At 40.2% G+C, this 10,852-nt stretch overlaps 1 protein-coding gene and 1 long non-coding RNA gene across 5 annotated transcripts in view; one reads left to right on the top strand and one right to left on the bottom strand.

Annotated features, from left to right (window-relative positions):
• Window positions 1-3,508: 3,508 nt before the first annotated feature.
• On the bottom strand, window positions 3,509-9,363 carry LOC121395623. The gene is made up of 2 exons (XR_005962597.1): window positions 6,768-9,363; window positions 3,509-3,665 (listed from the first exon to the last, which is right to left on the bottom strand). It is a non-coding gene; the product is annotated as an uncharacterized LOC121395623 (long non-coding RNA).
• nipbl.L (NIPBL, cohesin loading factor L homeolog) overlaps window positions 5,909-10,852 on the top strand; it is a 94,478-nt gene continuing 89,534 nt past the window's right edge. For 3 of the 4 annotated variants that reach the window (XM_018248082.2, XM_018248087.2, XM_041581720.1), the window contains exon 1: window positions 5,909-6,619. The gene's annotated coding sequence lies outside the window, so the exon portion shown is untranslated. 4 annotated transcript variants of the gene reach the window in all.

Below are 10,852 nucleotides of genomic sequence, written 5' to 3'. Positions count from 1 at the left end.
CAGTATATGTAGTCCCCTTCATATCTATATGCCAATGGCCAAAAAGTACATTATATACTAATAAAGGTGAATTAGAGACACATGTCCCTATCTCCACAGTTCTAGTTAGTTCACTAGCAGTGCAGTCCTGCTTTACAGCAAAGGTCCTAGCTATAGTTATAACAATTAATTCAGACCAGAGTGGTGAAAGATCCTACCTGAAACCATTGTTTGCACAAATCATAGTTTATTTATATAGTGCCAGCAAGTTACACAGTACTTTATTATACTGTATAACAAATAGAAGTCTTACAATAATTGAACAAACAATGGTGACAGAATGAAATGGGAATCAGAGGGTCCTGCTCACAAATTTACAGTGCAGGATTACTAGTGGATTAGTAGAATTATTGTGACAAGGAATTTAGGAAAGAGCCACCACTTTTGAAATATGTAATTTTATTATTAAGTAACGGAACTCTTTCCATCACATTCCTGATATAAATGTAATGTCCATAGAAATATTCAAAATAGGACATTTTGGGGGAACTAGTTTCCCTCTTAGCTTTTTAGAAGTAAAATATCTAAACAATTTTCCACTTTATTTCCTTCTAATTTCTCTTTGAGGTTTTTATTTTCATTTCATAATCTAAAAACTATATTACACTATTGTATTTTCATGTCATAGTATTTTGGCTTTCTGCCATTCAGAATTTAAATAAATATTTATTCACGTATATGGTTGTTTGAGTTAACAAGTTTAGTGTTATTTGATTATTAAGATTTTGCTATTATTATTATTATTACAGTCATGATATTTACATCTATTCATCCAAGCCAATAAATGAAATAATCTAAATACAGGTATGGGACCCATTACCCAGATTGCTCAGGACCTGAGCTTTTACGCATAAAGGATCTTTCTGTAATTTGAATCTTTATACCTTAAAGAGATACTGACACCAGAAATAAAACCTTTTTTTCTATCATAATATTGTCTTTGCATGCGATTTATAATTTTGCCATAAAAAAATATTTACAGATTCTTTTACATTACTCAACTGATCCCCCATGTTCCTCTATGAGGGGACTGCCATATATTTGTGCAGCAGGAGTCCGTTAGTGCTACACAATCGTTCTCACCGCTCTTTGCAGCGTCGGGTACCGACTGTGACTCTGTCTGCTGAGGTCAAATCCAATCTCCAAAATATATTCCAGCAGCACTCCGGTTCAGTAAAAAAATTATTTATTTGTGCAACAAAAGTGTAATTTGAACAAAAGCAGCCCTATCAGGGAAAAACGATCTACATGACCTATAGATAACTTTTGATATACATTAGTATTTTAAGGGGCAGATTTATCAAGGGACGAAGTGAATTAGAGGGAATTTTCGAAGTAAAAAAATTCGAAATTCGAAATAATTTTTTGGATACTTCGACCATCGAATAGGATACTACGAATTCGAATTTACTTCAAATTCGTTTCGAAGTAAAATAGTTTGAATATTCGATAATTTAAGTACTGTCTCGTTAAAAAGACTTTGACTTCAATAGTTTGCCAAATTAAACCTGCCGAAGTGCTATGTTAGTCTATGGGGACCTTCGAATGCATTTTTCTACGTTTTTTGTAGTCAAAGTAAAATCGTTTTATCGACTGCTGAAATTGTTCGAATCGTTCGATCGAATGATTTTACTTAGACCGCAAAACGTTCAAATTCGGTAAAAAAAACTTTGACTTCGTTATTTGAAGTCGAAGTATAGCCATTCGATGGTCGAATTTTGAAATATATTTCACTTCGAAATTCGACCTTTGATAAATCTGCCCCGAAGTCTAGTAGAAAATCATGTAAACATTGAAAGGCACATTTATCAAAGGCCGGATTTCGAATTCATGCGAGTTTTTTTAAACTCCTTTAAATTAGAATATACTCGAAATTAGATTGGGGGGTTATTTAAAAAAAACGGAATATATAAAACTCGCACAAATTTTACAGACTCAAAAACTTGAATAGAATTAGAATCAAATTCGACTAAACTCGATTCAGGGAGGCTACTAATGTCCAAATTGGTCCCTGGATGTCTCCCATATACATGAACTTGGCAGGTTTTAGGTGGTGAATAGTCAAATTTGAGTTCTTAAAGGGCCACAGTATGATAAATCTTGAAATTCAAATAAAACTCCAATCGAGTTTGGATAATTCACGATTCTAATTTGAGAGTTTTGACCATAATAAAAAATGTTGCCCCTAAATACCCATATAAACCAATAGGCTGGTTTTGCCTTGTACTTAGGAGTGGGAAGTTTGTCTTGGGTGTGTGTAATTGCATATTTAAACAATATTCAGTTGTTATTAAACTAAAACGTTTGCAGTCTAGGAAATTCTGATAGTTGCAGTTCATAAACTGCTGGAGAACCACAAATTGGTCACCCCCAGATACATAAACTGACATTATGTAAAAATTGCAGTTTGAATCTTGGACTGCATGAAATTTGACACAATAGCCACTATTGCATCAGCCACAACTGCATCAGCCACAATTCACTATTTTAAGTATACCATAATCCTAAAGTGTAACATTTCTATCTTAATTTTTTTCTTGATATTTTCTTCTCCTTTTAAAAAGCTGCCTAGAAGTACAATCTAGGAAAAAACAATCAAAAACTATTGGTACTGTTGATTTCAATTACGGATGCACCAAATTCATTATTTTGGGATTTCACAGAATCCCGAATCCCTCACAACAGATTCCGCTGAATACTAAGCCGAATCTGAACCCTAATTTGTATATGCAAATTAGGACCAGGAAGGGTTAAAGAAAACCGCACATTGTTAAAACTTTTTTAACGCCCTTGTTTGTGTGACAAAAATTCATGTGATTTAAGTATTCATATTCGATTCGGCCAGGCACTTGGATTCAGCCACATACAAATCTTGCTAAAAAACGGTGGTTCTCGAACCAATTCCTGGATTTGGTGCATCCCCAGAGGTGTAAAATATTGAAATAAATTTCCACAAACTTCTGTCATTCGCACTTTTCTAAATAGGCAAATAGGACAGTTGGGCAAAGGAAGAGGAAACAAGCACACTGCAGTGTAAATATGAATAATGTACACCATGTTGTGATATATAAAGATATTAGAAGTCACAGGCATAAAGCCACAAGCCCATTCATAAGATGAACATAATGGTAAATTCTTATACTGTATCCTCATAGGGGTATATTATTCTTCTACTTATATTATTGTATGGTAAAAAAAATTATTTCCAGTTAAACAATTTCTAATTCGTATTGCAATTATTTATTCCACCATGTTATTTGCACTAGAGACTAAGGAATCAAATGAGTGTTAGTACTCAGTGCTGCTGCTGAGCTGCGTGTTGCTGTTGTTATCACTTTCCTTTTGGATCACGTCACAAGTGAGATCATTAAGCACTGGCTATAGCGGATGACATCACATAATATAAGGAAATATTTTTATTGGTTATTTATGGTTCTTGTCTAGGCCTTGACTTTATGCTTTATAAACACTTACATTTTGTTGTAAGGCTCGGTGGTACACGTTTGGCGACAACGAGGTACTGGAATATTATGAAGCACTAGTAGGAAACTGTTACCAGGGCAGCTCTTTGCCAGGTGCTACTGTCTGAGGTGAGTTTTTCAACACTCTTCATGGCAGCATCACCCCTGTCGATAAAAGATATAAGGAATTTAAATTTGACCAACTTCTTTTCCCCTCTGGAACAATTCCAGCATGAAAAAGAATTATCCAAATAATTTCCCTCCATGTGTGATTTGCATGTTAGTGCTTAGGACTGCGTCCTGAAGAACAGAATGAAGTCGGACTTTTCAAAACTGTCTCATGTTCTGCCTAAAATAGATTCAGGTATCAGCTAATGGGTCAGTTAGTTAAAAATTTCCTGTTGGAAAAATGTTCCTTACAGTCAGGAAAGTTTGGAAAATGGCAGCGGCGTAACTAGCTGGGGCGGGACCTGCATGCAGAATGTGCAGCCTGGACTCCTAAACCTCCAAATGTGCGGCTGCTCCAAGCACCACTGAAAAATGCCCTCCCCCTGTTGTCCCTTCATTTGCTTATTGCTGCTCTGGTGGGTCACCTGTTCAGTTTTGACCCGAACAGTTCAGTTTTGTAAGGCCCGTTCGGGTCTGGACTTTTTATTTGGTTTTCAGCCTTATGAAACCCGAACAATAATCTGGCCAATACTGTACATGAAAAGCATTTAAATACTAAATACTTATTATTACAGATACAAAAAAAAAGCAAATCAATCAAAAATAAGATTTTTTTTCTAAATTAGCATTGCTGTTTTTCTGAGTTTTCTGGATAACTGATTTCTGTATAATAGCTCTCATACCTGTAATTAAAGGATTGGGCTTAATCATCAAGCAGAATATAGGGTTGCCACCTGTGTGGTTTTGAACTGGGCATCAACACTTTAAAACTTTGGATAGAAACCCAGCCAGTTGTATCTAAGTGATGCAATAACCTTGCCCTGATGTCATAACTCCACCATCATTGTGCCCACCTCTGATGTCATCATGCCTGTTCCTATATCACTGCCTCACCCCCAATGTTATCTGCTCTGTCTCACATGTTTGGGTTTAGCCGTCAGCAAAGATGGCAACCCTAGGTGGGTCCCAAGGGGGTTGTAGGCCCGAGTGTGATTGCACCACCAGTAGTTACGCCCAGGTCTGGGAGTCAATACAGGCCCTGGCATTCCAAGTGCAAAGAAGCCCAAACAGTCCCCCACCAGCCCATTAAATAGCGACTCTCTATGGCATCTTACAGCAGCCCCTCTGGCATTTGCCAGAACCAACAGATTGCCAGTCTGGGCCTGGTTACGCCACTGATAAATGCTCAGCTTATGAGGAAGTGGCAGGTAGCCACGAAATGCATTAAACGTGCAGCCCATGGGATGTTTCAGGCATGCAAATTTGTCTTTTAATGATTATACAATAAATTTTATCTTTTAATCCACTTACATTGGCTTCCCTGGTGCTCCGTTCTTATGGGGAAATATCAAATCCTTCTACAAACTGATCACCCGTGCAAAATGTTTCTCACAATCCCATAATATAATCAACAGCAAAAATGTGCATTATTAATACCTGGCCGGTATTTTACAGGCCTGGCTGGTAAAAATGATGGTTGATTCCAATGTTATTAATAGGGAAAAAAGATAAATATATAGGAAGGCCGGTATTTTTTCCAGAAAAGGTGGCAACCCTATATGTGTTTTATACATTAGTGAATAAAGTACACCCTCTTGTAAAATATAAGGATATCATAAGTTACCGAGGAGTTTCATGACCATATATATATATATATATAAATATATATATATATATACAGGTCATGAAACTCCAAGGTAAATTCTAATATCCTTATATTTTACTTTATTTATTATAATACACAAGTTTCAGTGAGTCATGTGACAGAAATGAGGATAAACTCACCGTTTATAACTGATGACATCACTAGTCACCGTTTATAAGGATATAATTTACAAGATATTCAGGGATTTTGTGTATTATATATATAATTTGCACAAATGATCTATTTTTCTACATCAAGCTGCTTTGACCAGACCTCAATATTTTATTTATTTTTCGCACTTCTGGCCATTTAGCAAAAAAGTGTAAAACCTATGAGCAGAGATGCTGGGAATGTTACTTCTGCAACAAGTGAAAGGGTAAAGTGGACTTATTTTCTGTGAGAAATAAATTGTCATTTTACAGTGGAACAGTAAGAGGTGTTCGTGTCCCTTTAAAAAAAGGAGTATAGGGCTGCTGCTTTAGCAACAATAAATATTTGTAGCGCCCAGGAATGGACTGTTCTCGTTGTGTGTGCGGATACAAGCGCCAGTATATGGCATCACGCACTGTCTCACACACACACCGGAAGTGTCCCCGCTCTGTGTGAGGCGCTGCTACAGGCACAATACAGGGCAGTGTATGAGCTCGGAGTGTGTGACACACACCGGAAGTGGCCCTGCTCTGCGTCTGGCGTTCCCTACAGTGGAGTGGAAGGGCCAGTGCGCGGGTACCCCTCTCCCTCACGCATAGATACACCGGAAGTGGCCTTGGCTCTGGCTGCTCGGCTGTTTGGCGCCGGCGGAGGGAGTCCTTCGTGCGGCTGAGGAACTTCCGGTCGGCATTTTGTTCTGTAAGGGAGACGCGGATCTCGGAATCCCCGGAGCGCCGCGTACCGACCGGGCCCTCCCCTTTTCCTCCTCCTTCACTGCCTCCGCCTGAGTCAGGGCCCGGACCTTTCTTGGCCGCCGGTGCGTGGGCCGCACTCCGTGTTGTGTGTGAGGTATCGGACGCCCGGGGCCTGGTCTCCTCCCTCCTGTGATAGCGACGGTGCCCGTGGGTTTAGTGCGTGGCGCCCGTAGGAGGCTCTGGCGTTTGTGCTCGGCGGGAATCTCCTGAGTCGGTGCTCGGCGGCGGCGGGAGGGAGGGGGGCAAGCCGGGGGGAAGGAGAAGGAGAAAGGATCGGCTCCTTCCCCGCTCCCCCTCTCTCTACATGTCCGTGCCTGGCCGGATTATTCTCTCCTTTGCCTCGGTGTTTGCTTAAAGACCTCAGTCCTGTTCTCCACCCGGACTGGAAGCCGCTCAACCAGGTAATTAGCTCGGCCCTCAGGGGTCCTGTGTGTGTGAGTTGTGAGATTAGAGGCCTCTCTAGGCCGCTGCTTGGATTAGGGCCTTTAGTTGGACACAACCGGGACCCACAGCACCCTGAGAGCCCCTCTATGCTAAGATTTCACGTACCTGCCTGTATCTGCTCTGTCCCACGGATCCTCAGTTTGTGGCTGAGCTCCATACTCTTCTATCCCACTATCAGCTGGTAAAGCATGCTGGGAGCTGTAGTCCACATTACAAGCGCCTGGGAGTGAATTCTCCTCTGTGCAGAACAGATTTGGCTCACCTGCATCTATCCAGTGCCTGTGAATCAACTTCCCAACATCCCAAGCCTTGCACAGACTCCTGGGTGTTGTAGTTAAGCAAAGTCTGGTCATCACATGACTGGTACATTTGTTTACACTGTTGCGTTACCTTGTAGGAAACATTTCCATTTCCTCATATAGAGCAATACAAAACATTTTCATGTCCCCCAGCATTGACCTGTCTCCGTTCAGTTGTATCTTCAATGTCACCCCGATAACTGACCCTGTTTTGTCTAGAAAAATGTCCAACCATTCTGTATTCTTCTGTAAAGGCTGCTGAGAATCATAATTTAACAATAGTTGAAAATCAATAGGCCTGACCCCTAAGACAACCTTATGGCTTAGAAAGGCCATGTTTTGTTTTACAGGTGGCATACAACTAGATACAATGTACACAGATTATTTGTTAAAGTGTTATTTTATAGCAGTTTCTTTCTTGACCAAAGTGTGACATCTTGCAACATTGTTTAGTAAAGTACATATTTATATATCTAATATGAACTGAAATGCCCTGCCTAATGCTGCTTGTCTCATGTCTCAGTGGTACCCTGCAAGTGGCTGCTGGGAGTTGTAGTCCGGCAACATGTAGAAAATCGCTTTCTAGTAATTAACGTCACGTGGGACAATAGTTGACCTAAAGTATCTCTTCCTTCAAAGGAATGTAATGCAAAAATATTTTGCCTAGTAAATTAAATTGTAGCACAATTGTAAATGTCAATCTAAATCTTACTGACAGTATTTTGTCCCTTTCTATTACCCCGGTGGGTTGTGACTTTTGAAATGATGTTACAGAAGCCGGCTGATTAACAGATCTCTTAAACAATATGCAAGCTTGATTTGTTTCAGAAGACAGAACAAGCAATGCAGAAAAGCACAGACTGATAATGATATTTATATTGGAAAGTTGCTTACCATTATATACCTATTTTTTTTTCTTTTGGGTTAGACCTCCTTCAAGATTTTTAATTGTAAACAGTTGATCCAGAGATAAAGTGGTGTAGAAATCATTTTCTAGCTGTGGACCGGTATTCCTGTAGTGCATTATTAGTTAATTATACTAAGGTCACTGAACATGTTTTTTTTTTTAGCTTACAGGGTTTATAAAGATAATTACAGCAGCAGAGATCCATGCTCTTAAGAGCTTGCACTTAATACTGAGACGGAGAATAGCGGGAAGATAAGGCATGATTTTATTATTCTGTATTTTGGGACACAGAATGTAGTGACCTGGGTGGTCTTTATTCTGCTAAGTTGTTGGGAGACATCGTTGGTGTTGTACCTCTGCAGGGCCCAAAGTAGAGACTAGTGTCCAGTGTTTGTGTTGCTATTATGGTCTGTTTGAATAGGGTAGCAACTCGGCTCTGTGACTCCTAGCATGACACTTGATACCCAATGATCCTTGCTCCTGTTCTCACACCACTGCCGACGTGTGAATATTGATACACGTGTGTATGCATGCAAAGGGTTAAACATCACTGTGTTGCAACTCGTGTGTCTGGGGTTGATTTGGGCGGTCGTCAGATCCAAACACATCACATAACATGCTGGGGCCCAGCCATGTGACTTTTATATTTTATGAATTTGTTGCCTTTTATATTACGTAGGAGGGGTGGGGTTTGACCTAAAAATAATCTTTAGCACAGTTGGACAAGTGAGTGTGTTATGGTGTATCTTTTTACAAGCAATGTTAGCGTACACTGTGGGTTTTCTTGCTAATCATGTTAATGGCCTATTAGCATGGCTATCGTAGATGCTCTACTATTGCTGTATTGGTTCATTTATTTATTGCCTGAGCTTGGGAACAAGTCGGAGGGGTGATTTTTTGTTTTGCCTCTCGGAAGATCACACAGTCTGTTTTCTGTCTCCATCCTCAGAGGCTTACATATTTAATAGGCGCTAAGTTCATTTTCTTCTCTCGTACGTGTGCCAGTTTGTTGTAAGGAAGAGTTTTCTCTATTTATCATTATAAACTCACAGCCAGCCCTCCTATTCCACCCCTTAATCCGGCCTCTCTGCCAGTCTCCTCCCCCTTGCCACTAATCTGCTTGTCTTTGTGCTGCCTGCTCCAGCTGTGCTAGCTGAGGCCCGGGCCTAAATATGTACCCATCCTCTTCCAAAAACACCCACTACACACAGCACATCTGTAGCTCTTCCCCTTTAACCCCCTGTGCTGTAGGGAGGGGGAGGCTGCAGTAGAGCAGTGTGTATTGCTACTGGTGACCAAGGGGTTATGTTGCTAATCACACCCCTGTCCCGGGATCAGCTTTACCCTCCTCCTTTACAAACTCCCTCTCTCCCCTCCCTCTCTGTGCATTCCCAGAGCAGCTCCTGGCTGCCTTCCAAGTTGACGAAAACAGATTAAAAAAAAAAAAAAAGCACTGGGAAAGTACAAACCATCCTGCCCCTTTCTACACCCTCCTTCCCATGAACTCGTTGGTGTTTGCATCATCAGGAAGCGACACGGACTGTGATGTGTCGTGTGATGGGAAGAAGGTTGCTTTCCTGAGCCCCTCGCTGCTGTGTGATCACAAAAACACAATTCACTCATTCCAGATGGCACGGCTCCTGCGACTCATTTTATTCGTGGTAGGGACGTGGCTGTAACCAATGTCTTTTTGTAATTCATTCCCACCCACACAGCCCTATCCCTTAACTTTTATGTGGACAAGCTTTTGTTACATAATTATCTGGTTTTGGATAATGTGCCCTGTCACACTTTTATTACAAGCCACAATTTCGGAGCTCTCTTGGTTTTGTGTATCATTGGCTGTTAATTTGCCAAACGGGCTTTTTTTTAGGAACTTTTCTGAACTCCGTAAAATTAGCCTTTTGCTCTTAAAAATATTATTTCATGTTTATAAATCATTTGTATGTTTTAATACTGGCAGGGGTTTTGGTGACAAAACGTTAAAAACAGGTAAATTAAAAACACAAACTGCTTTCTGCAGTGTGTGCTATTGAGGCATAACAATGTCTGTAATCGGCTAAATGCAGTGGGCATCTTGCTCCCTGTATATTTACATGTACCTTATCTGGAAACCCGTTATCCAGAAAGCTCCAATTTAAGGAAAGGCCGTCTTCCATAGACTCCATTATAATCAAATAATCCATATTTTTAAAATTGATTTCCTTTTTCTCGGTAATAGTAAAATAGTACCTTGTACTTGTACTTGATCCCAGTTAAGATATAATTAATCCTCATTGGGGGCAAAACCAGCCTATTGGCTTTTAATTTTGAAATCTGACATGGGGCTAGACATTTTGTCAATTTCCCAGCTGCCCCTGGTCATGTGACTTGTGCCTGCACTTTAGGAGAGAAATGCTTTCTGGTAGGCTGCTGTTTTTCCTTCTCAATGTAACTGAATGTGTCTCAGTGGGACATGGGTTTTTACTATTGGGTGCTGTTCTTAGATCTACCAGGCAGCTGTTATCTTGTGTTAGGGAGCTGCTATCTGGTTACCTTCCCATTGTTCTTTTGTTTGGCTGCTGGAAGGAAAAAGGGAGGGGGATGATATCACTCCAACTTGCAGTACAGCAGTAAAGAGTGATTGAAGTTTATCAGAGCACAAGTCACATGGCTTGGGGCAGCTGGGAAATTGACAAAATGTGTAGCCCCATGTCAGATTTCAAAATTGAATATAAAAAAATCTGTTTGCTCTTTTGAGAAATGGATTTCAGTGCAGAATTCTGCTGGAGCAGCACTATTAACTGATTCATTTTGAAAAAAACATGTTTTCTCATGACAGTATCCCTTTAAGGTATGAAGGTGAAATTACAGAAAGATCCATCATCTGGACAACTCCAGGTCCCAAGCATTCTGGATAACAGGTCCCATACCTGTACAAGAGACATACAGTTCGTTCCATAAATATTTGGACAGAGACAACATTTTTCTAATTTTTGTTCTGA

This window comes from Xenopus laevis, chromosome 1L, assembly GCF_017654675.1.
Source record: "Xenopus laevis strain J_2021 chromosome 1L, Xenopus_laevis_v10.1, whole genome shotgun sequence".
Lineage (NCBI taxonomy): Eukaryota > Metazoa > Chordata > Amphibia > Anura > Pipidae > Xenopus > Xenopus laevis.
The sequence above is the reverse complement of the archived record's forward strand: the minus strand, read 5'-3'. Positions and strand labels throughout refer to the sequence as shown.